This window comes from Lytechinus variegatus, chromosome 14, assembly GCF_018143015.1.
Source record: "Lytechinus variegatus isolate NC3 chromosome 14, Lvar_3.0, whole genome shotgun sequence".
Classification (NCBI taxonomy): Eukaryota; Metazoa; Echinodermata; class Echinoidea; order Temnopleuroida; family Toxopneustidae; genus Lytechinus; species Lytechinus variegatus.
The window spans coordinates 70,132-93,654 of NC_054753.1; the positions used below are offsets into that span (position 1 = coordinate 70,132).

The window sequence follows — 23,523 nt, forward strand, 5'->3', positions numbered from 1 at the left end:
AATAATATATCAACTGCTGATAATTGCAAGCAAATTACAATTAATTACATTTGATTAGAGTTTGAGTCAAATTCGATCAATAATTTGTGATAACTGTTCTAATATGAACGAAACATATATAACATAATACGTTTTTATTCCTTCTGTTTATTTGTGACCTCATAAAGTACACAAAAAATAACAGATTTTTGAGAAGGCTAATATTGTCAAAACTTTAAAGAGCTAAGATACATTCTATTGAGAATCCATGACGATAGAAGCACAGTTAGTTTTAGTTTGAGACCTTATAATGTAGATTTATCTGTTTATCATTTTGCACTATGTATTTTATTGATGTACTATATGTATGTTTTCTTTGCATCCTAAGCTTCATGTCATGATGTTATTGTAAATATGTATATATTTTCTTGTCTGTCTCTTGCAGTAAACCACACACGGCCACACACGCACATGGTCACGCACTTTCACTGTGACACACATACACACACACATGTTCTCACGCTCACACGATTGACCACACCCATACACCCCCTTATGATACGTCATACATGTACACAAGGTGCATGTATATATTGAGAATAAACATTCATTCAACTGTACAAGGCGTTGCTTGGATTTATTCTTTGTCGTCGGGTGTTTTTGCTGATGTGCGTTTGAACTTTGTCGATTCTGGGGTTTGATTCTGCAGCTACAGAATGTGGTTCTCAAAATCACTTCACGGAAAACGCTCTTCTTGCTATGGATACGCTCTCAGTTGGGTGACTAGTTTCGCGCGAAATTCGAACCACAGCGTAGGCATTCCACATACAGTGTGTTGAGTAGCGCGCTCAAAATGTACAAAGATCACTTCCCAAAGAACAGTTGTGTCCTCACTTACGCTAAAACCAGTTTAACGAGGCAAAGTGATCTTGAAAACTACATCGCGAGGTGGTTTTCCAAACTGGTTTGGAAGATCGCTTCCAAGACCGCTTCGACTGTTCTCACTAGTATGCATTAAACTAGTTTCCACTAATCTAGTTTTAGGAACGTAGTGAGAACAGCCTCTGAATGTCCACCAAATACTGTTTGGCACCCTTTCCCCATCCCCTGCATTTCATTACACATTCTATCCAGTATACAGTCTTTTTCCCCTTGCAATTGTATGTTGTTGTTTGCTCATTATTTGTTCCTCATCAGTTGTTTACTAGAGGGATCTTACAGCAAATTTGATGACAAAGGACCTTTTTGCAGGCAAATTTGAACTTCCCTGTAAATAATTACAATGTAGACTCAAGAAGTGAAGAACAAAGAGGCACTGAAGTGTTGTTGCTGATCTAGTTTTAATAGTTGAACTTGATCCTTGGCTGGTTTACTTATACAGGAAATACATGCATTCAATGTTGTTTGAGAAAGCTGAGCCTTTGATCTTTTTGGGAAGTGCAATATATGTAACTTAAGATTTTGGTTAAACCAGTACTAAAGGTAGCTTTGTGGTATTAAAGAAAACAGTCTAAAAGCTGAATGAGTTAAATTTAAAGAGGGATAGTTTATGTTGTCTATAGTAAAGTAACTTCCAATTACAAACTATTGGACTTATTCACATCCACACCAAATATTTTACTAGTGTTGATACATGTATGTTTCTTATTAGGGTTTCAAATTAAAGAGAAATGCCAGTAGTTGCAGTAAAGACTGATTTCATGAGAAAGTCTGTAAAACCAGGCTTAATTGTCAGTATAGGATCTAGATCTGGTACAGTAACATAAACTGAACTTTGTGAAATCTTGAAATCTACGCTGAAAAATATTCACACTGAAGATCACCAACACAGATAGGCACACGTGGGACAGTGTATTATTATTGCTGGAACAAAGACCCGATGGAAGTGACAGAATCCGCGCTTATTTTGCTTACTTCTCAGCAATTACACGATTTCTTCCAGAATCCTTTGGCACATAATTTTTATTCATACGTACAGACACTTAAGTGGTCATTATATTAGATTCTGTAAAATGTCATTTTGAGATCGTTACAACTGGAATTTATCTTTAAATCAAGTATTGTATTATAGTAATATGAATTATCTACGGTGATTTGAAGTAGTAAGGACCATAGATTTGACCACGAAGAATCTCTTGAATTGTGAAAACAAAGTATCTTGATTACAATCTGTCATGTACAGTATGGTGCAGTAAAATAATATGTTACATATTTGGTGGAAAAAAGACTATACTGCAAAGACTATATAAAGCTAAGGTTGAGTCAGTCACAGCGCATAGTGAATCTAGTCTCGCTACTTCAGACTCTGCAGTATGCGAATTGCGGAAACCAGGAGTCTGTGCCAGCAGACTAGAGATGGGAAGATGGATGTCCAATTTTGTACAGGAGCCTATGAGGGGAGGGGGGTGGTCATCTTGTCTTCCTTATACTACTTTTAGATGGAAAAAATCATGAAATTGCCCTGCATGCTGGTGTAGCACCTAATATTGTTGTTGGTCAATTGTCCTCATTTGGCCTATGTTCGGTCAAGGCCGTGTTGTGATGAAGTTGTCCTTCCCTTTACCTCTACAACTTCCTCCGATGGTCAGATCTACTTCCTTCCACAGTCTGGGTATAACGCCATTTCATGGTTCAATCCACATTGACCAAGTTTCTTTCCTTTGCTCATTAAACCTAGTATGTGAATTCTCTCATTTGAGTTCCTGGGTCCATTTCATAAAACTTGTTATGATAAAACAAATTAAGAGTTAAAAGCCACTGAAATCCTTCGATCTGATTGGCTGATAGTGAAATTGTCATAGAAATTGTGCACTTGTTATTATGAAACAAGACCGTGCACTACAAAGGTGAGGGTTGTCCTTGGTGATTTGGTCACTCACCGCCCGGCTTTGATGACATCAGTGATCACTGTTTTTGTTTTGTTTGATATCTTTGTGGGTACGTGTATAATTTGTGTTACATTTTTCCTTTTTTGAGCTGGTGCTTTAAATGTAATTTGATTTTTCTGTACTTTTACTTGTTATCAGGGGAATCTATTTCAAAGATCTTTATATTCCAACTACATGTACATGTAGTTGTGGTAACGATCTCAAATTTGTTCTAAACAGAATCCAATGAAATGACTTTCCCTTTGATGGACTATAAGATACCCTCAAAATGTCTCTTTTTACTTTTACTAATGGTGAAACAAACTCCTTATCAATGATGTATTCTTTAATATTTAAAAATCTGTATTACATGTACATGCCCTCCTATACAGTGCGTATCAAAAAAAAGTTTACACTTTGAAAAAGCCCTGGGAATTAAAAAAAATACAACATGTGGGTAATTTTTTCACATACAATCTTTGATTTGGGTCTCATCTATCCAGTAAAAGTTAAAGTTTTGACAGAATGTTACACTTGAGTGAGCACTTTCCGTTTTTGTAAAGCTCGCAGAAATCTGTTTGCGAAGAAATGCTCGTTTTCACACTGTGTCAAGGGGAAAGGTTGAAAACAAACTCATCCTGCACAGCATTTGTCATACATTTCCCTTGCACTTTTGGTCAATTGAAATAAAACGGATACATTCAAGCATCTTGTAACAGTTTTGCCACCCAAATTGAAATTTAAACACTTAGTAAGCACAATCTTCACCCTTTATGTGCCATCTGGATCTGAGGACATAACTGAATCTGAAAAAAAGTTTATATCAGACATCTCCAGCATTTTTTCACTGTGTTTTTATCATTTAAAGTGGGTTTACATTTTATATTTCATTTAATGCTTGTTTCTGCACACTTTTCCAAGCTTGACAATGATTAACAAAATGAAAATCAAGCTTAAGCCATTTCATGTAAATCACAGCTCAGTGTAAAGCAAATATCGTCACGATGGCCATGTTGTGTGGGGGAGTGGGGTGGGGCACGATGCACTCTTCGAAGTGTTTTGGGCAAGGAAACTAGTTAAAAAGGTTTGAAATTATCTTAAAATCAATTTTACTAGCTAAATTCCATGTGTTCTTCATGATTATTGTCTAGTTTTATTTGCATAACTATTTCAAAGTTCTGCGCAAATCATTTTTCACTAATTTTTCAAAAGTGAGTGGTGCTCACTCAAGTAGAAATATTTTTTGACATTTATATCGTTATTTGCTTAAATGTATCTGTACCAATGATATAATGTGGAAAAATTTGCAGAATATGACAAATGTATGATTTTACAGGATTTTTTCGAAGTGTAAACTTTTTTTTGATACGCACTGTAGAAAAGAAAACATGATCTACTGATAGATGTGATAAGAGGCAATTCAGTTGAAATATATAGTAGAGTTGTTCACAAGTGACATCACACATCTTGTCGCATTGCCAATTTGAGGATCTCCTTAGCATTAGTGATGGCATTCAAATGCTCATAACTTTGTCATTATTTTTTTATTTTCTCAAACTTTCGTTGATCTGTTTCTTTGATTTTTCTGTTTTCACACAAGCTATCTTGTTCCAAATGTTTTATTCTCTTTTAACTTTTGAAAATAGATCTTAGAATTCCCTCTCATATTGATACTGTACTGTACTTCATGCTGTAAATCATAAAAATTGCTGTGCATGCATACATAGAGCATTTTAGATTTGTTTTTTTCTCTTACATTTCTCACTCGCTCATTTTGATCGTTGTTGCGGTACATGTACATATAACTACCGGTATATGTACAATAATTTCAGACTGCCTATTTTCTGGAGTTTCTGATTTAACCACCCCCCCCTCCAGTAAAAAGGATATTCATTGTATTGTTTGATGCCGTCAATTTTTCTTCAAATGCTTTAAGTTTCATTGATCATAAATTATTTCTATATATTGGGTGTTTTCTTTAAATAATCCTGTTGTTGCCACCTGACTGACATTTGTTTACAAAATAAAATGTTTAATATTGAGGGGCAATCAACCAAGGATCACGATTGAGAGGATATTTTTTAAGGTCAAATTTATTTTTCTCTGAGTGGATACACATGAATTATCTTCTGACGTCCTTGTCAAAGTTTCGCCTGGTACATGTAGAACTTCTCAGTCAATCATTGCTGCTCTAGATGTATTGTGTATAGTTTTCCCTCCCATAAGCCAGAACTCTATAGACTATCTGTTCCATTTTCAGTAGAGTAAAAATGATTTCAAGAAGCACTGCAAAAAAAAAACCTTACAACTTAAACACAGAATAGGATTTAGAAAAACTTTTATTTCCCAATTGGTCAACATATCAGGTATATTGATTTTTTACTGCCTATTATTACATTATTCTGAGTTTCGTAATGGCAGTATACATGTATGCCCCGGGGGGGGGGGCACTTACATTGACGAGTGGATACCATGCGTGACCAAAAAACACGTAAAAAGGATGTCCTTTTCACGATAGGGCACGTTACGTACGTAACGTGATAAGGGTGTCAAAAACACAAAAATAATGAAAAAAGGGTATCTATTTCGCTCGGAAAATTACGTGTTTAGGGTCAAATTTGCGGGGATGATAAAACAAAATCAAAATGTTTTATAAAGGATGTCCTTTTTGCCCCAACACGTGGGATCGTACTAAACCAAATAAGATAAAGCAGACGACCGAAGGACCCGAAACAATAAAACATTCCTTAACCCCCATACTATCTTTTTTTTCGATTCACACTCTTTCTTAACCCCATACTATCTTTTTTTCGATTCGCACTGTCTTTCTTAACCCCATACTATCTGCTCAACCATGGTTAATGCCTTAACCCCAGACTATCCCTCAGCTCATGAATACTGATGACTTTACCATACAGAGCGTGGTTAATGTGCAATTCGACTTCTGTGATTGGTTAATGCTTAGCCCCACTTTCCTTAGCACTGTTTCGTTTTCACACTGCATCTCTAAGCACCACATTGTGGTGCTAGCACCACAATAAGCCGGCTAACCCTGCTTTTTTGCAGGGCCAGATAGTACTGTACTTAGGGCTGGGACTAAAACCCGGGTACCCGGGTCCCGCCCGGAAGCCTCGGGTACCCGGGTAGGAAAATCAATACACGATACCCGAAAATTGCTCACCAGTATAACGTACATTTGATTTGTATTGTGTAGTGTAAGACATGATTGTAAACTCATCACAAAAGTACACAAGTCTCATTTTGAATCTCACCAATTACCCTCGAAATATCTACTACTTTTTCAAGTGATGATGTGACTGAGATCGTTCAATCGTCGCCATGTTTCTTTTGCAGCGCAGTGACGTCATCCAGCCACTGCAACGCAAGCCAATTTATGAATGAAAATATAGTAAGCATGCGCATTGCAAGCCTCAGCCCCACGCAGTATTCCGTCAAAACAAGTCTGCAATACTCTTTCACCTCGTACCAAAATCGACCTAGAATTCCACTTTCCTTTATTTCATATGAATTATGAAAGGTATTCTCAGAGGATCTATTTTCTCACCGATAGCGCACAGGTAAGCAAATTTTTATTACTTCTTGCTTTTCCGTCAAAATCTTACGAAGTAGCGTCGATGTTGCATCATGTTTGTGAGTTTGTAGAATCTATCGCTACGTGAACAAAGTCAATTGATTTCCGGGTTTCGGAGCATACGAGGCGCCAGCCAATCACGTTCTTGATACCATTTTCAGTCCATCATAAACCGAAAATGGTAACACGATCGTGATTGGCTGGCGCATTTGACGCTCCGAAACCCGGAAATCAATTGACTTTGTTCACGTAGCGATAGATTCTACAAACTCACGAACACGATGTAATATCAACGCTACTTCGTACGATTTTGACGGAAAAGCAAGAAGTAATACAAATTTGCTTACCTGTGCGCTATCGGTGAGAAAATAGATCCTCTGAGAATACCTTTCATAATTCATATAAAATATAGAAAAGTGGAATTCTAGGTCGATTTTGGTACGAGGTGACAGAGTATTGCAGACTTGTTTCGATGGAATAATGCGTGGCGCACGGGAGGCTTGCAATGCGCATGCTTACTATATTTTCATTCATAAATATTGGCTTGCATCGCATTGGCTTGATGACGTCACCAATGGGGTTTTTCCACCAGTCACATTTCGAGCAGCATGATTTTCGGGTACCCGGGTACCCGCCCGAAAATTGCCACGGGTACCCGAAGAGAAAAAAACCCGAAAGTCCCAGGCCTAACTGTACTATTTACCGTGCTAGCCCACTTTGCTAAAACGTAGTGTGAAAACGAAGTGGGCTAAGCTTAACCCCGGGAAATTGGTTGGGCTAAGACCCCCCCTTAGCCCTACCAATTTAGGACAAAAAGTGCAGTGTGAAAAGCATACTAGAGATTTCTGACAAAGTAAGTATTAAGCGCTATATAAGCAAGTATAATTATTATAAACTTTTAATGTGAATCATGGGGCTCTTTTTTTTATTACTGCATGGTTTCATTACCTTCTGTCGGTCAGTATGGCTTCTCTTTCAACTTGTTTTTTTGCTTCATAGCACATCTATTCTCTTTCAAATTTTTATTTGAAGGCCTTCCATTCTTATTGTGTATTATATTTGTCAAAATCTGCAGATGACCTTTTTTAAAGATTTTATTTCTACCCATTTCGGATTATCAAGCTTAGCTCTCATTTGTGCAATGTGATCATAAATGAATTCTTAAAATAAAACACAAGAGTTAGGCCCTACATGTATGCCTTGAAAATATTTCAATCATATACATGTAGGCCTTCTCGTTATTCAGGCTTTTCTCTCTTTTCGATTCTTTGCTCCATAGCACAATTTCAACGTTATGAATTCTCATTGAATTTTTGTTACTATTTATAGGCTTCTATTCTAATTGTGTATGATTTTCTCCAAACTGAGGGGATGACTCTATTGTTAAGATCTACACTGTAGGTTAAGTTCTAGTTTTATCCATTCCTCTTAAGTGAGCTGTCATTTACTTATTCAAGGTACATTTGTCATGACCTTTTTTGTTGATTGATGTCCTGTAACAAGGGCTTTGAACCCTGAATTATTTTGGATGGCCGTCACCCTTGCCCTGAATTATTTGCAGTTGATCAGCAAAATGAAGAAATGTACAGCTGAGGCCAGAAGTTAACATACACCCAAGAAATTCAAAGAAAATTTGACACTTGCCAAACATCATAAAATTGGCTATATCTTGTAAAATATTTGTGCTATCATGGCTAATTTGATGTCAAACAAATGAGTATGTCATGTCCCTTCATTGTCATCAGGAGCTGAAAAAACATTCAAGTGTCATTTTCCCCCAAAAATCTTCATATTTTTTTAGAAATAAAACCTGACAAAGACATTTCATATTTGTGCTAGTTCTCAACACAAACATTTCATATTACATTTTTTTGTTCAGCGGTGACATATCATAATAGAAAATATAATATAAATCATAGATTCAACATTTATATATTTCTATGAAACAATGTTTGTAGAATGTTTGGCATTGGTGAACTTTCTAAAAAAATTGTTTATTTTTTAATTGAATGTAGGCATTCAGCATGAGAAAATGTTGAAAAAAAATAAATTGTTGGATTTCTTTGAATAATCCTGACTTAATGCAAGGTATCATTGTATTTGTAGAGTGTATATGAGCTGATGAACTTTCTAAAAAAGTACTTGTATTATGAATTGAATGTACACCCAAATAGAATTTGGAAAAATATGGACACTTTACCAGGATTCATTCAATAGTCCTTACTTTATGCAAGGTATCATTGTAAAGAACTTCATATATTGATGCCCTTATAAAAAGCTTTGTCATGTTTGTAATGGAACATCCAAACAGAGTGAGAGAGAAAGAAAATACCCATTTACTTGGTTTCTATCAATAGTCCTGACTTTATATGTGAAAGATACCATTGTAGTCAGAGAAGTTCTACATGTATGAATTGATGAACTTCAAAAATGTATGTCAAGTTGAAATTTAATGTTTACCCAAACACAATGAGAAAAAATATTTTCAGAAATAGTACCTACCAGGTTCCTTTTAATAGTCTTGAATTGGAGAGTTTTAGATGAGTTGATGAACTTTCTACAAGTATGTCAATTCATGAATTTACAGTTTGTAAACATATCAAACAGAATGAAGAATTACTGAAGTTTCTTTTCAATTGTCGTAACTTATGCAAGATTTCATACATGCAGAATTCATAGATATTTGGTTAACGCTTGCATGCATATGTGGGTCATGCGAAGAAAGACAATTACATCAAATCTAACCTCAGGCTGTCATTCAGTCATGAAAATTGTGAAATCAGCCATCACAATAATTTTATTTAATTCAATATCAAGGTTAATAATCTAGTGACTGCAAAATTATGGCTGAATTAGCAATGTATTTCAAAGAGTTTTGTTTGCAACACCTCTACCAAGTTTTTGTTCTTGTTTGTTTATAGCTTAGTGATATTCATTTGACAAACACTTTTGCCCCAAAGCAGCATGCAGAATGATCTCAGTCTGACTTTTTAATTCTCCTTTTATTTTGTTTTCAGAGTGAAGAAGACATGGATGTTGAAATGAAGCAGTTTGCACGAGAGAAGGTCTGCTGATGCTGCTCCTTGTAGGTGGTTACAATGCCAGGTTAATGATTAAGTCCAAGACAAGCATGTGTGGACAGATATTGCGTCTTCAGTCAACGCCCGAACGTAACAGATGTTCCTGATGCTGCTACCACTTCAAGGCCAGTTCCCATCTCTATGCAAACCAGGTTTTGATATGAAGTAGCAGTTGAGTTGGAAAGAGCAAGCGAATTGTGCTTTCTTTAGTGAAGATTCACGCTTGACGGGAAGTTTGTTGAACCTTCGTACCTATCTGGAGCATCGGTAGGCCTGTGATCACTGTCCTGTGAATACATTGTATTTGATGTCCCAGGAAAACATTTGGATACGGAATGTGTTGATAAAGCTGTGGCTGTGACCAATTGAAAAGAGATTGTGTCATCCTAGAGAGAGTTGTGTTGATCTGCTCTAGTCCTTAAGAATACCTGCATGTAAGCGTGTCTTTGACAACAATAACAGTCAAAATGGTTGGTCAACTCAGACTGAAGCCACACATTGACCAATGGGAAGGAGATGATGAAGTCACATTCTATGCTGCTAATGTCCAAAGACCAAATGAGCTTCGTGACTTGGCATCCACCTCCTCTTCATCCTCGAGTTCTTCAGACCTCTCTGGCAGTGGGGATGGCTTGCAGAACAGCAACACTGCCAATGAGGTTTTAGATGCCTTGCGTTCAAGGTCAGATTCATGTACTCTAGCTGAAAGCAAGGATCATGTGAAGGTTCACCCCTTCTGGCTGAGGATAGGCAAGATCATCTCCAATGTGCCATTCAGCGTAGTAACTCTAGTCATTGTAAGTGCTGTATCCCTTCTCTTGGGGACACTGGCTGTTTTGGTTGTTAAACCTGCGCCTCAGTGGGACAAGTCGCTTGATGCATTTGAGATTCCTAACCATCCGTCCACTTTCAAACGCGAGATGCTCAACTTGGCGCAGAAGGATAATAGTGTTCCAAAAAGACAAAAGCGAAGCCTGTTTGAGTCTCCAGCAAGGCTAGGTGAGTTGAACGTAAATGATCGTACTATAAAAAAATATGGAAGGTATTCGAAACATATGAGGAGTTCTCACAAGGAACATATCAAGACAAAACTTAGCCGCCACAAAGAGTCAGGGGTAGACCTTCCAGAAGATGTATTTAGTCCAATTCCTTCCAGTCATATATTGGATATCAACAAGCAATTTGCTCATCGCAATCAAGAACTCAACAAAGACAATAATCAACTCAAAGAAGAGCATAAAAGCCTTCATGCTGATGGTACAACTAAAAAGAGCTTAAGTGTAAATTACTCTAGAACATTGAATGATGAAACAAAGGGGCACAACATCAATAAGCGTTCCGCAGCACTCGCACCCCGTCCCCACTCCTGGCGTCTCCAGCTGGTGTACATGGCAAAGGGGGAGGACGAGAACATCTTCACACCTGAGCGACTTCAGACGATCCATGACATTGAGATGGACATCATGAAGCAGCCAGGTTTTACCAGATTCTGTTCACGATCTTCCCACTCGATCGATGATCCAGCGTTGGCCGGGGTTGGCCACTGTCTGCCTCCAAACTCGCTCATGACGTACTTCTTTCCCTCACAAGTTGGTGACATGGTGAGTCAAATCAAATTAGTTCTGAGTCATTTCGTTTGTTTCAAAAAAACTTTTAAGTGTTATTAATAAACCAGGGGTTATGTCCGTGTTGGACAGAAAGTTAAATAGTATAAAAAAAAACATGCACAAAGCTGCAGGACAGATATTGCCAGAGAATAAACTAAACATACTCTCTTTTTCAGAATATCCAACTGGTACATTGTAACTGTAGCAATCAACACATACACTGCTATTAATATACAACTTTAAAGGGACCCCTCTGTAAAACAGCGTTGATATGTTTGGCGGCGGAAGCCAAAAAAATTAGGGGGGGTCTACCTGAAAATTTTTTGGGATAGACACAGGTAAAAAATTTGACAAGCAAAAAAAGAGGTTTTCAGCCTAAATTTTAGGAGGGGACCACAACAATTTTAGGGGGGATCACCTGAAATTTTGGGATGGACACGGGTAAAAAATTTGACAGAAAAAAAAAGGTTGTCAACTAATATTTTAGGGGGGGACCACAACAATTTTAGGGGGGTCCACCTGAATTTAGGGGTGCAGGAAACAAAATTAACAAGCAACAAAAGAAAAGGTTCTTGGGGGGGAACACCCCCCACCTCAAATTTAGGGGGGGACAGGTCCCCTCTGCTTCCGCGACTTTATGATCAACATTGAGTAGGGCAATCCCTCCGTCTTAATACTGATCATTTCTTTGTTATTGTAAATATATACCATTGTTATTATTTTTGACAGACAGAAAATGAATACAATACGATACAATATTTTGGTTGAAAGGAATTGGATTTGAAGGTCGTAAATTCATCAGCCTCTGAATTGGCTTTTTCTTCTAAAGCTCTAGGCATTGTGATTTAAACTCAATGTGCTTGAGATTGCACTTTTTAGATCGTTACCACATTATGTTGAGAAAAATGTACATTGTAGCAAAAATTAGGTTTTCTCATTACAATGAATGGAGTTTTAGACTAGTTGAAAAAAGTATGTGTGTCAGTAAATTGATGCGTGTATGTAGGAGAACATTTCCTTTAAGGAAAAGAAAAGAATCTAATTAAAGGTCAAGTCCATTTCAGAAAAGTTTTTATTTGAATCAAAGAAAAATCAGACAAGCATAATGCTGAAAATATCATCAAAATTGGAAGTGAAATAAGTTATGACGTTTTGAAGATTGGCTTATTTTTCACTAAATAGTTATATGCACAATTTAGTCACATGTATGCAAATGAGAGAATCAATGATGTCCCTCGCTCACTCTTACTTTTGTTTTTTATTGTTTGAATTAAACAATATTTCAATTTTTACAGATATGACAATAAGGTCCAACTTGACTAAACCATAAAAACAATAATTCCACATGTTCCGGGAAAATTAAACCTTTTTTCACAGGACATTTAGAAAATTAGAAAATGTAATATTTGATATAATAAAATACAGAAGAAAAAGTGAGTGATGTCATCAGTTCCCTCATTTGCATACTGACCGGGATGTGCATATAACTGTTTTGTGAAATTAAGCGAAACTTTAAAATGGCATAACTTTCTTATTTCAAATGCGATTTGGATGAAATTTTCAGTGTTATGTTTGTTGGATTTTTCTCTTTTTACATTCAAATTAACTTTTTGTTGGGGTTGACTTGTCCTTTAAGGAGAGATGATAAAGAAGAGGTGGAGAGTGAGAGGAAGGGAAGAAAGATTAAAGAGAAATGCCAGTAGCTGCAGTAAACACTGATTTCATGAGAAAATCTGTAAAACCAGGCTTAATTGTCAGAATATCATCGAGGATCTAGATCTGGTACAGTTACATAAACTGAACTTTGTGAAATATTGAAATCTACGCTGAAAAATGTTGACACTGAAGATCACCAACACAGATAGGCACAAGTGGGACAGTGCATTATTATTGCTGGAATAAAGACCCGACGAAAGTGACCGAATCCGTGCTTATTTTGCTTATTTATCAGCAATTACACAATTTCTTCCAGAATCCTTTGGCACATATTTTTTATTCATACAAACAGACACTTGGGTGGTCATTATATAAGATTCTGTTAAAAGTCATTTTGAGATCGTTACCAAAACTGGAATTTATCTTTAGAGGAGAGCATACACATAATTGAGGGAGGGATAGAAAGATGTATTAGTACTTGAAAGAGACAAAGGAAGGAGCAAGCTCGGGATACATGTAAATGCAGAGGGGGCAAGGGAGGGAGAAAGAGTGAGGTTGAGAAAGGGAAATGGAGAGGGAAGGACCCGGGAATTAAGGGGGGGGGGCACTCAGTTTATAATGCATGGTGGGTATGTGCAGCGGAGAGGACCCCCATTTTTACACTCAAATGTCTGTTCCAAGGCATAGCATTAATATTGAGACATATAACAAAGAAAGCTGCTCCAAAGCATAGCATTTTCTTCTTATTGAGAAAAAGAAATCCGTTCCAAAGCTTCGCATATTTTTGTCATGCCGTTCTGGTGGCAATGAGCTGCATTTTTGGTGAAAAGCGGTCACAAAGCGCTGTCCGACAATCGCCTCTGCGCAAGCGCACCCGGCGCCCATGCCGTCGGACTAGCTGCATGCATGTATGCCCGTTCCATAGGGGTGCATACGCACTCATATGTAGGCGATCCATTCCAAGGACCACCGTATTCACAAACATTTGTAGTTCCGAGGACCCTCCTTTTTTACGATAAACCCGCTCCAAAGCCCCCCCTTTTTTGTCTTGCTAGCGGCACATACCTACCACTTTTTTGGCCGTGTACCCCCCGGGGGGAAGAAAAATTGAATGAGGAATTGTTCCCCCAGGGGAAGGAAAAATGGAATGAGGAATTGTGAGTCGAGGGAGAAGTGGTGGGAGTGAAAAACTGAACAAAGGAGAGAGTTTGACTTATCAATCTGATCACCTTTTCATATTTTTTTCTTTATTGCATTTATTTCACGGTCATTTTCCCCATCAAACCTATCTGCAGAGCCAAGATATGAATTGTTAAGCAGGAAATGAAAAGATCTAATTTCCTTTATTGTGCATGCTCCCCTAGGTGATTAAGCTTTGCACAGTGATGTGAACAATATTAGTAGACTATTTTCCATCATTATTATGCCAAGAGCAGAATTTTGGTATTATGGCAAAATCTTACAATTTTCAGGCAAAAAAGATTGAATTTCCCCATGATTCATGCCATATTTTCTACAAAATACAATTGAACTCATTCAGTAGATAGCATTGCATGTTTTCAGCAGTTCTTATCAAACGAGGAATGGAATTTCTATAGTGATTAATGATTTTAATAGAGAAGTGAAAGATGTGTTTAAAAGAGAGCAATAAAATGCAATTTTCTCAGTTTAATTGACAATAATTTTACTTTTGTAAAAGCAGACACAGTATTCCATTCACACTTCAATTAGAAAAATGTTTTAACCTGCCCTGAACCTTTTAAACTGGAAAATGATTAATTGTATTGTATTGCATAATATATGGTGCAGCTTTTTGCATGTGATGTCTCAAAATTATCTCTTTTATACAACTTTTCTTCTTGGATGGATTTTTTTTTTTCATCTATTGGTTTTTCTCATTATTCCCATTTTATTGAATTCAGATTAACAGCAGTGTGAACACAGGGTGCCACACAAGCACTTGCCTGATTGCCTGGGGCAAGTAAAAGTTAGAGTCGGGCAAGTGTTGTGAAGTCAAGACCAAAACTATTTGCCTGAAATGGGCATGCAAAATTTTCACAATAGAATGACCAACATTAGGTCGATATGATATGATATTGACCCTGATTTTGTTCATGGCAGTAACAAGGTAGATCAGTTCATGTCAAAAGAGAGAAAAGGTCAATGGTTTGTAAAGCCACAATACTGTCTTTTGAAGAGGTAATACTTTTTTTTCAAAGATTATTTGGGCAAGTGAAATAGATTTTTGGGATAGTATATTTGAACTATTCAAAACTTTAATGCCTGACTAGGCAAGTGCTTCTAAAAAGTTATGTAGCACCCTGGACTGAACATCTTCATTATTAACATGTATCTTCTCCTTCAGACAAAACCTTCAGAAAATCCCAAGAACATTATGGCAAACAAAGGAGCAGACGGAATAGATATTTTTATTGTACTTCCTAAAATACCACTGTCTGGTAGACATAAAAACATTTCTTGATTACTGCAAGGTAAACTGTTGAGAATAGAGCACTCTCTCAAAATAAACATTTCATGATTTTAGATGTTGATCAACTTCTTGCAAAAAATCTTTCCTTTTTTTCATTTGTATAGTTACTCAACTAATTGTCCAATATAACACTCGCACTGAAGAGGTATCCAGAGTGGGAAATTATCTTCATATTGTTAAATTTGAACAGTTTTAAGCCTGCCTTCGTATAGTACCTTATGCTTTTCACACTGTACTTTTTTTCCTTAACCCCAGGAAATTGGTGGGGCTTAGCCTCACCAAATAATCATTTTAATGATTTTAAAATCCTTCAGCAAACATTAGAAACACAAGTCATGCATTGAATATTTCCCAATTACACTAGGTGGTTTCAAACCGCCTCGATCACAAGAATCCCTGTTAAATTACGAGAACTTTTTAAGGCTACAAAATACCCGTTAATTATTCCTGCATTCACACCGCCCCGAAACACATCCTTCGGGATAAGTTCCCGAAGTTACGAACATGCACAGTATGGTCTGATAAGCAAGCAAGGCGCGAGATTCAAAATCACTAGCCCAGCAGCCACCCACTCCACGGCGCCCAACGACACGCTGGGCTAAAAGTTCCCGTAATTTGCTTTCACATCGCCAAAATACCTGCGACCTTGGAAAAATCCCCACGAAAGTTCTCGTAATTTCGCCAAGTACCTACTATTTAGCGGGTATTTTCTTTCGGGGAAATTACGCGTAGTTTGCTTTCACATTACCAAAATACCTGGTATTTTCTGATCGGGGTAAATTTCCCGATCAGTGAATACCTGGAACTGGCGAACTTCGAGGCGGTCTGAAACCACCTATTGAAGCAGTTCCACTATTAAAGGTAAATGCCAGTTTTGGTAACCATATCAAAATGAGTTCGTACAGGATCCAATGAAATGACTACCAAAGTGTCTGTTTGTATAAATAAAGAATATTTGCCAAAGGATTCTGGAAGAAAGTGTGTAATTGCTGAAAAAATTAGCAAATAAGCACAGGATTTGGGTCAAGCGTCGGGCGCGACATTCAAAGCAATAATAATGCACTGTCCCACGTGCGCTTATCTTCAGTGTGAATATTTTTCAGCATAGATTTCAAGATTTCACAAAGTTCAGTTTATGTGACTGTACCAGATTTAGATCCTCGATGATATACTGACAATTAAGCCTGGTTACAGACTTTCTCATTAAATCAGTCTTAACTGCAACTACTGGTATGTCTCTTTAAATTTCAAGATGGGAAATAAAATATTTTTTTAAATTAATTGTTTTTTTTTGTATGTTCAGGTTCGTTATGATGGGATGGGCAATGAACTAGCGGATATCGACGGTACACTGAAAATGGCAATGGCCCACCAAACCTTCTACTGGTTCGTAGACACGCACATGAACAGCACGAGCCGGAGGTCAAAGTTCATACGAACAGAGGTAAGCATTTGATTTTCAAACTTGCTGCAGGATGTTGATTCATAAATCATGCATCAGTTGTCTTTAATGAGACATTGTCCTTCAAAAAGGATGTGAAGCGATAAGTCACATCTATATGTAACAAGCATATTTACATGTAAGTTGTGTATAACTCCCATCTCTCTTTACACTCTAAATTACAGGGATTTACAGTAAGTCCAGATGGACTGTAGTTAGGGACCAATCGATTTCTGGATTTAGTTTTAATCCTTAAGACTTAAATTTAAATCTCAAATGATTTAAATTTAAATCTTTCAAGATTTAAAAATGAATCTTAAGGATTCAAACTAAATCCAGAATTTGATTGGTCCCTAACTACAGTCCATGTGGACTTATTTTAAATCCCTGTAATTTAGAGTGTAACTGATGTATGAATGTGACCAGCAAAAGCCACCTGATAGTATTTCTAATTTTTATAGGATTCTTTTGGAATTAATTACTATTTGCATCTACACATTGATTTTTATTGTTTTAAGATTGAGAATTAATGTATCAAAGTATATTTTTGTATTTCTGCTCCAAATACTTTATGGCAATCATGCTAATTGTTTACCTTCCTTTGGAAAAAAAAGCCTGAAGCCATGATAAATGTTCTGAAATTGTGATGATTCTTTTTTTTTATTGAGCTTATAAGTACATTGAACTACATTATTTTTTGGTGTTTTTTAATTTGATTTCAGGTTATAGTGTACTGTATATTATGCAACATAAAAAAAAAACGTTCTTTTTTTGGAAAAAGAGGAATACATTTATTATAAAAAAAGAATATTTCGCTTGTGATGGAGCCATGGTGCGGTCAGTGGAATGAAAAGCTCGAACAAAATGTGCTATTAATCTTTTTACCATCAATAGATTAAAATTCATTTCTATTTCTTCTGTTACTGCTATTTTTATGTGTAATTGCAATTAACTTCCCCTCCCCTAGCAAATTAGAGTTTGCAGATTTTTCATTTCATTTTTCCCTAATTAGTTGCATTCATTTCCCTTGTGAAATATTTGAAATTACTATGTGGGTGTGTAGTATTACCCTTCAAAAAGTAGTATTTAATATCTGAAAAAAAGATATTTGATTTTTCCTTGATACAAAGACTGTAATATGAATCATCGGTAGGCGTATGTAATCATTTCTTGTATAGACCTCAATTTTTTTTTTATACTTAGGAAATAAAGTGGATGAAAACCCCTGTTCGAAGTCTACTTTTATCATTATTTTCATGTATATGGTATAATCATCAAACAAAGAACAACATACAAGGAATAGGATTCACTGAAATGAGAGTCACATGTATACAGGCAAAGCATTTGTTTTTTAAAAAGATTTTTGGGGCTACTTTTCACAACTTTCATGTACTACCCAAAATCTGCAACATTGGATAAGCTTTAACATTTCAATGAATCAGGATTTTCCAGTGCTCTGTTCAGCATGTCAGGGGGGAAATCTCTCCGGGGGGGGGGGGGGGGGGCAATCAAATACTTTGCTGTACACACGTGTGACCAAAAAAAAACGTGTTTAAAGGGGCGGTTTTTGTCTCACCTGCGAAGCAAAGTGAGACTATAGGCGCCGCTTTTCCGAAGGCGACGGCGGCGTCAACATCAAATCTTAACCTGAGGTTAAGTTTTTGAAATGACGTCATAACTTAGAAAGTATATGGACCTAGTTAATAAAACTTGGCCATAAGGTTAATCAAGTATTACTAAACATCCTATTAGAGTTTCATGTCACATGACCAAGGTCAAAGGTCATTTAGGGTCAATTAACTTAGACCATGTTGGAGGAATCAACATCAAAATCTTAACCTGAGGTTAAGTTTTTTGAAATGTCATCATAACTTAGAAAATATATGGACCTAGTTCATGAAACTTGGACATAAGGTTAATGAAGTATCACTGAACATCCTGCATGAGTTTCACGTCACATGACCAAGGTCAAAGGTCATTTAGGGTCAATGAACTTTGGCCGAATTGGGGATATCTGTTGAATTCCCATCATAACTTTGAAAGTTTATGGATCTGATTCATGAAACTTGGACATAATAGTAATCAAGCATCACTGAAAATTTTGTGCAAGTTTCAGGTCACATGACCAAGGTCAATGAACTTTGGCCGAATTGGGGGTATCTGTTGAATTACCATCATAACTTTGAAAGTTTATGGATCTGATTCATGAAACTTGTACATAAGAGTAATCAAGTATCACTGAACATCCTGTTAGAGTTTCAGGTCACATGATCAAGGTCAAAGGTCATGTAAGGTCAATGAACTTTGGCCATGTTGGGGTTTTTTGTTGAATAACCATCATACCTCTGTAAGTTTATTGGTCTAGTTCATAAAAAGTGGACATAAGAGTAACCATGTATCACTGAACATCTTGTGCGAGTTAGAGTAGTATTCAAAGTCAGCACTGCTGCTATATTGAACCGCGTGATGCAGGTGAGACGGCCAGAGGCATTCCACTTGTTTTTAGTTTTGGACGTGGTATGCGCATGGACTCGTTAAGGGTATCAAAAACACTGATTTTCAAGAAAAAGTGTGGTTTGAAAGACTGGTCAATGGTCAATTGTGGGGTCAAAAGTATTTAGGGGTTTTTTTTCCCTTAAAAATTTTTTTTTAAGACTAGCCAAACGTGTTCAGGGTATGTTTTTATTCCAAGCTTTTTCCCCGAGGTCATATTTTGGTGACATCTTGTTTAGGGGCCAAAATGTGTAAATAAAGACCTGGAAAAAAATTGTTTAGGGGGTTATTTTGCACACAGAGAAAAATTTGGGGAGTGTTTGGAAATTTCTTGGTCACTCGTGTGTACAGCGATATACAGTGTACACCCCAAAGGTCTTCCTTTCCAATTCATACATGTGATATGCAAAAAAAAAAGTTTAGATGTAGTTATAAAGTTTGTTTTGGTTATATTCTTCTTTCAGGTGTGGTTTGGCCGACCTCATAATAATATGACGAACATCAAAGCGTATGAAGAGTACAAAAAGTTTATCTTCACTTACATCAAGCTTTTAGACAAGAAGTCTACAGAGTAAGTTCTCAATTTCGTTCTATTTTTTATTTATCTAATTCACATCATTCTCATGAAGATTTTTTGTTGTTGTTGTTGGTTATGTTCTCTCACCCCTTATCCCACCTTATTGTCTAGTTCTCATGGTAGATATATTGAAACTTTCAAGTTTTGTTACCTTTACTTGACTATTAAAGCACTCATCATTTCTTTTCTTTTTTTACCTTTTCCCCCAAAATTCACCTCAAACCTTTGTGTACTCAAATCAAACCTATAAACAGAAAACATCCAGATTTTCAAAGTTTTTTCCAGGTTCATATCAAATTGCTTTGCTTTGTATTCTGATTTGGTCTTCTGAATATGAAATACATTGATCATCTTTTTTGTTTGTGCTGTGATCTTTTTTTTATCTTGATCATAGAAAATGAAAATGAGGGAGGGGTGGTATTCTAACACATTATCCTCATCTTTTTTATTCAAATGCTTTGAATAGTAATATCTTTTAAAGATTTTCAATCAGGCGATACAAGTATTCTTTTACTGCAAGATAAGAACTGACACATGCCTACCTCGTTTCTAAAATGTTCTTCTCTACAGCAAAGTCGACGTCTTGTACGGCGGCACTGAGATCTTTGACCAGGAGGTATCCATGACGATCTACCACGATGTCCTTCTCTCCATCCCGACCTTCATCGCAATCTTTGTTCTCCTCTTCGTCTTTACGTCCTTCTCACTCTGGCTTACGATCTGCGGTCTTCTGAGTATCGTCTTCAGTTTCTGTCTGGCATACTTTTGCTACCATGTCTTCTTTGGGATTGAAGCACTTGGTCTCCTCAATGTTGTCTCTGTCTTTGTGATAATCGGAATTGGTAAGTCCAAGATTAATAAGTGCGTATTCGGTATGGACGGACACACCGGTTCCTTCCGTTTCTGTCAACGCATGGATTGATTTTGTTAGAACCAGTTGACTGATGAAAAATAACTAAAACATCCATTTGAAGCTATTTGAGATTAAAGGGGAATGAAACCTTTGGAACAAATAGGCCTGTGTAAAAACAGAAAAATCAAAGAATAAGAATAAAGAAAGTTTGAGAAAAATCAGACAAATAATGAGAAAGTTATGAGCATTTGAATATTGCAATCACTAATGCCATGGAGATCCTCCCATTGGCAATGCGACAAGGATTTGTGATGTCACTGATGAACAACTTTCCCTTTGGTGGACTATAAAATACCCTCAAAATGTCTCTTTTTGCTTTTTCTTATGATGATACAAACTCTTTATCCATGATGTATTCTTAAAAAAATATGTATTACATGCCCTCATGTAGAAAGAACACATGATCTATGGATAGATGTGATAAAAGAGGCAATTCAAGTGAAATATATACTAAAGTAATGGGGAGAGTTGTTCACAAGTGACATCACACATCTTTGTCGCATTGTCAATTTGCTATCTCCATAGCATTAGTGATCGCAATATTCAAATGCTCATAACTTTCTCATTATTTGTCCGATTTTTCTCAAACTTTTGGTGATCTGTTTCTTTGATTTTTCTGTTTACACACAAGCTATCTTGTTCAAATGGTTTCATTCTCCTTTAATAGAGTTCTACATTACATAAAGATATTTTTTGTGCAAATTTTCAGTTGATATAATTTGCAATTATTTATAAAATTTTGCAACTTGTAACACTGAATCTCTGTACTGTAGTGATTGCCTCAATGAATCCTCACCAAGGAGTGGTTACATTACTAGGATAATCATTTCTTTAAATGCACTGTTTTGTTAGAAATGATGTTCCCTAAGAATCGCTGCTAATCATCATGGTAACAGGACCTAGCAGAAAATCAAATCAATTATGAAATGAACCACTGATTAGCATTCATTCCTATTAAAATAAAAAAAAATCAAAAGTTCCATTTAATTTGTGCAGAAATGTTTCAACTTTAATATTTGAAAAGGACTGGAAAAATTTAGACTATTATTATTACTGAATAAGAGGATAAAGAAAGTTGATGCATCACATACATAAGGCCACATTGGCAAGTAAATGTTAAAAAGCATCAAGCCCCCATTAGGTCAAAGAACCTTGTTTCCATTTTTTCCAGGAAATAGTAAAATAGTAATAAGGATTTGCATTAAATATCATGCTTTTATTGTGTCTAATACATTTATAGTGCCTTCATAATCATGCTCATATTTCTCTATATATTTTTAGCACTTTTATAATGTGTAATGTAGCATTTATATGCTTGATGTTCATTAAAGTGTCTTTAACCCTAAGAAAGCTGGGTTATTTTGACAAACCTCTCAAGGGGGGGGGCAGATGGGCAGATTCCCCCCCCCCTTCTTCAGGGGGGGGGGCAGATTCCCAATGAAGTTTTCCATTGTAGTTAAAATAATGATAAAGTGACCGTAGTTGTAAGTTGTTATGAGACGGGCTCCCAGGATGCGCGTGAAGGAAACTCGAGGATGGCAATGACTTCATTTTAAGAGTGGTACATCCTTGATACATATATTATTAATGTATATTAACCTGGTCTTCTGATTCTGGTTTGCCCGCACACATTTTTTTATATCCAGATCAGGATTCAAATTATTGCAGTTATACAAGTGCCTTCGTAATCATGCTCATAAGCTCTCTATATATTTTTAGCACTTGTATAATGTGTAATGTAGCATTTTTATATGTTTGATGTTAATTAAAGTGTCATTAACCCTAAGAGAGCTGGGTTATTTTGACACACTTTCAAGGGGAGGGGGGGGGCAGAAGGGCAGACCCCCCCCTGCCGCCCCTGGAGAAGAGGGGGCAGATTCCCAATGAAGGTTCCATTGTAGGTAAAATGATAAAGTGACCATAGTTGTAAGTCGTTATGAGACAGACCCCCAGGATGCGCGTGAAGGAAACTTGAGAAATGGCAATGACTTCATTTTCAGAGTGCCGCCCCTGGAGAAGAGGGGGGCAGATTCCCAATGAAGGTTCCATTGTAGGTAAAATGATAAAGTGACCATAGTTGTAAGTCGTTATGAGACAGACCCCCAGGATGCGCGTGAAGGAAACTTGAGAAATGGCAATGACTTCATTTTCAGAGTGGAACATCCTTGATACAAATATTATTAATGTGCATTAACCTGGTCTTCCGATTCTGGTTTGCCAACACACGTAATTTTCATATCCAGATCAAGATTTCGAATTATTGCAGAGTTAGATGTGTATCACCCAAAACTTGACCATATTATTAATTAATGTAGTAAATTGTGAAATTTACAAGGTGTCTAACTGGTTTAAGGCCAACAAACTTTCTTTAAATACAAAAAAGACTCATTTTATGTATTTCAGACATCAATCTCATAATATCAACACACCGATTTACATTAACATTGACGGTACGCCTTTAGAACAGAAAACCAATTCAAAATTTTTGGGTATAATTATGGATGAATTTCTGTCTTGGAACCAACACATACACCATGTTACAATGTGCGTTTCAAAAAATATTGGAATCATTTCAAAGTTAAAATTCCTTCTTCCTCATAAAACTTTATTCTTATTATACAATTTGTTAGTTCTTCCATATATATCATACTGCAATATCGTTTGGGCAAACTGTGGCTCTTCTAAACTAAACTCTATATTTAAACTACAAAAAAGAGCTATCCGTATGTGTACAGGCTCACATTACTTGGCTCATACTGACCCATTGTTTCACAAACTCAAAACATTAAAAATCTTTGATATTAATAAGATTCAAATTGCTATATTT

At 36.5% G+C, this 23,523-nt stretch overlaps 1 pseudogene; it reads left to right on the plus strand.

The window, feature by feature from the left end:
- The window catches only part of LOC121427531, a 39,140-nt pseudogene that overhangs the window by 4,542 nt on the left and 11,075 nt on the right, over positions 1-23,523 (plus strand).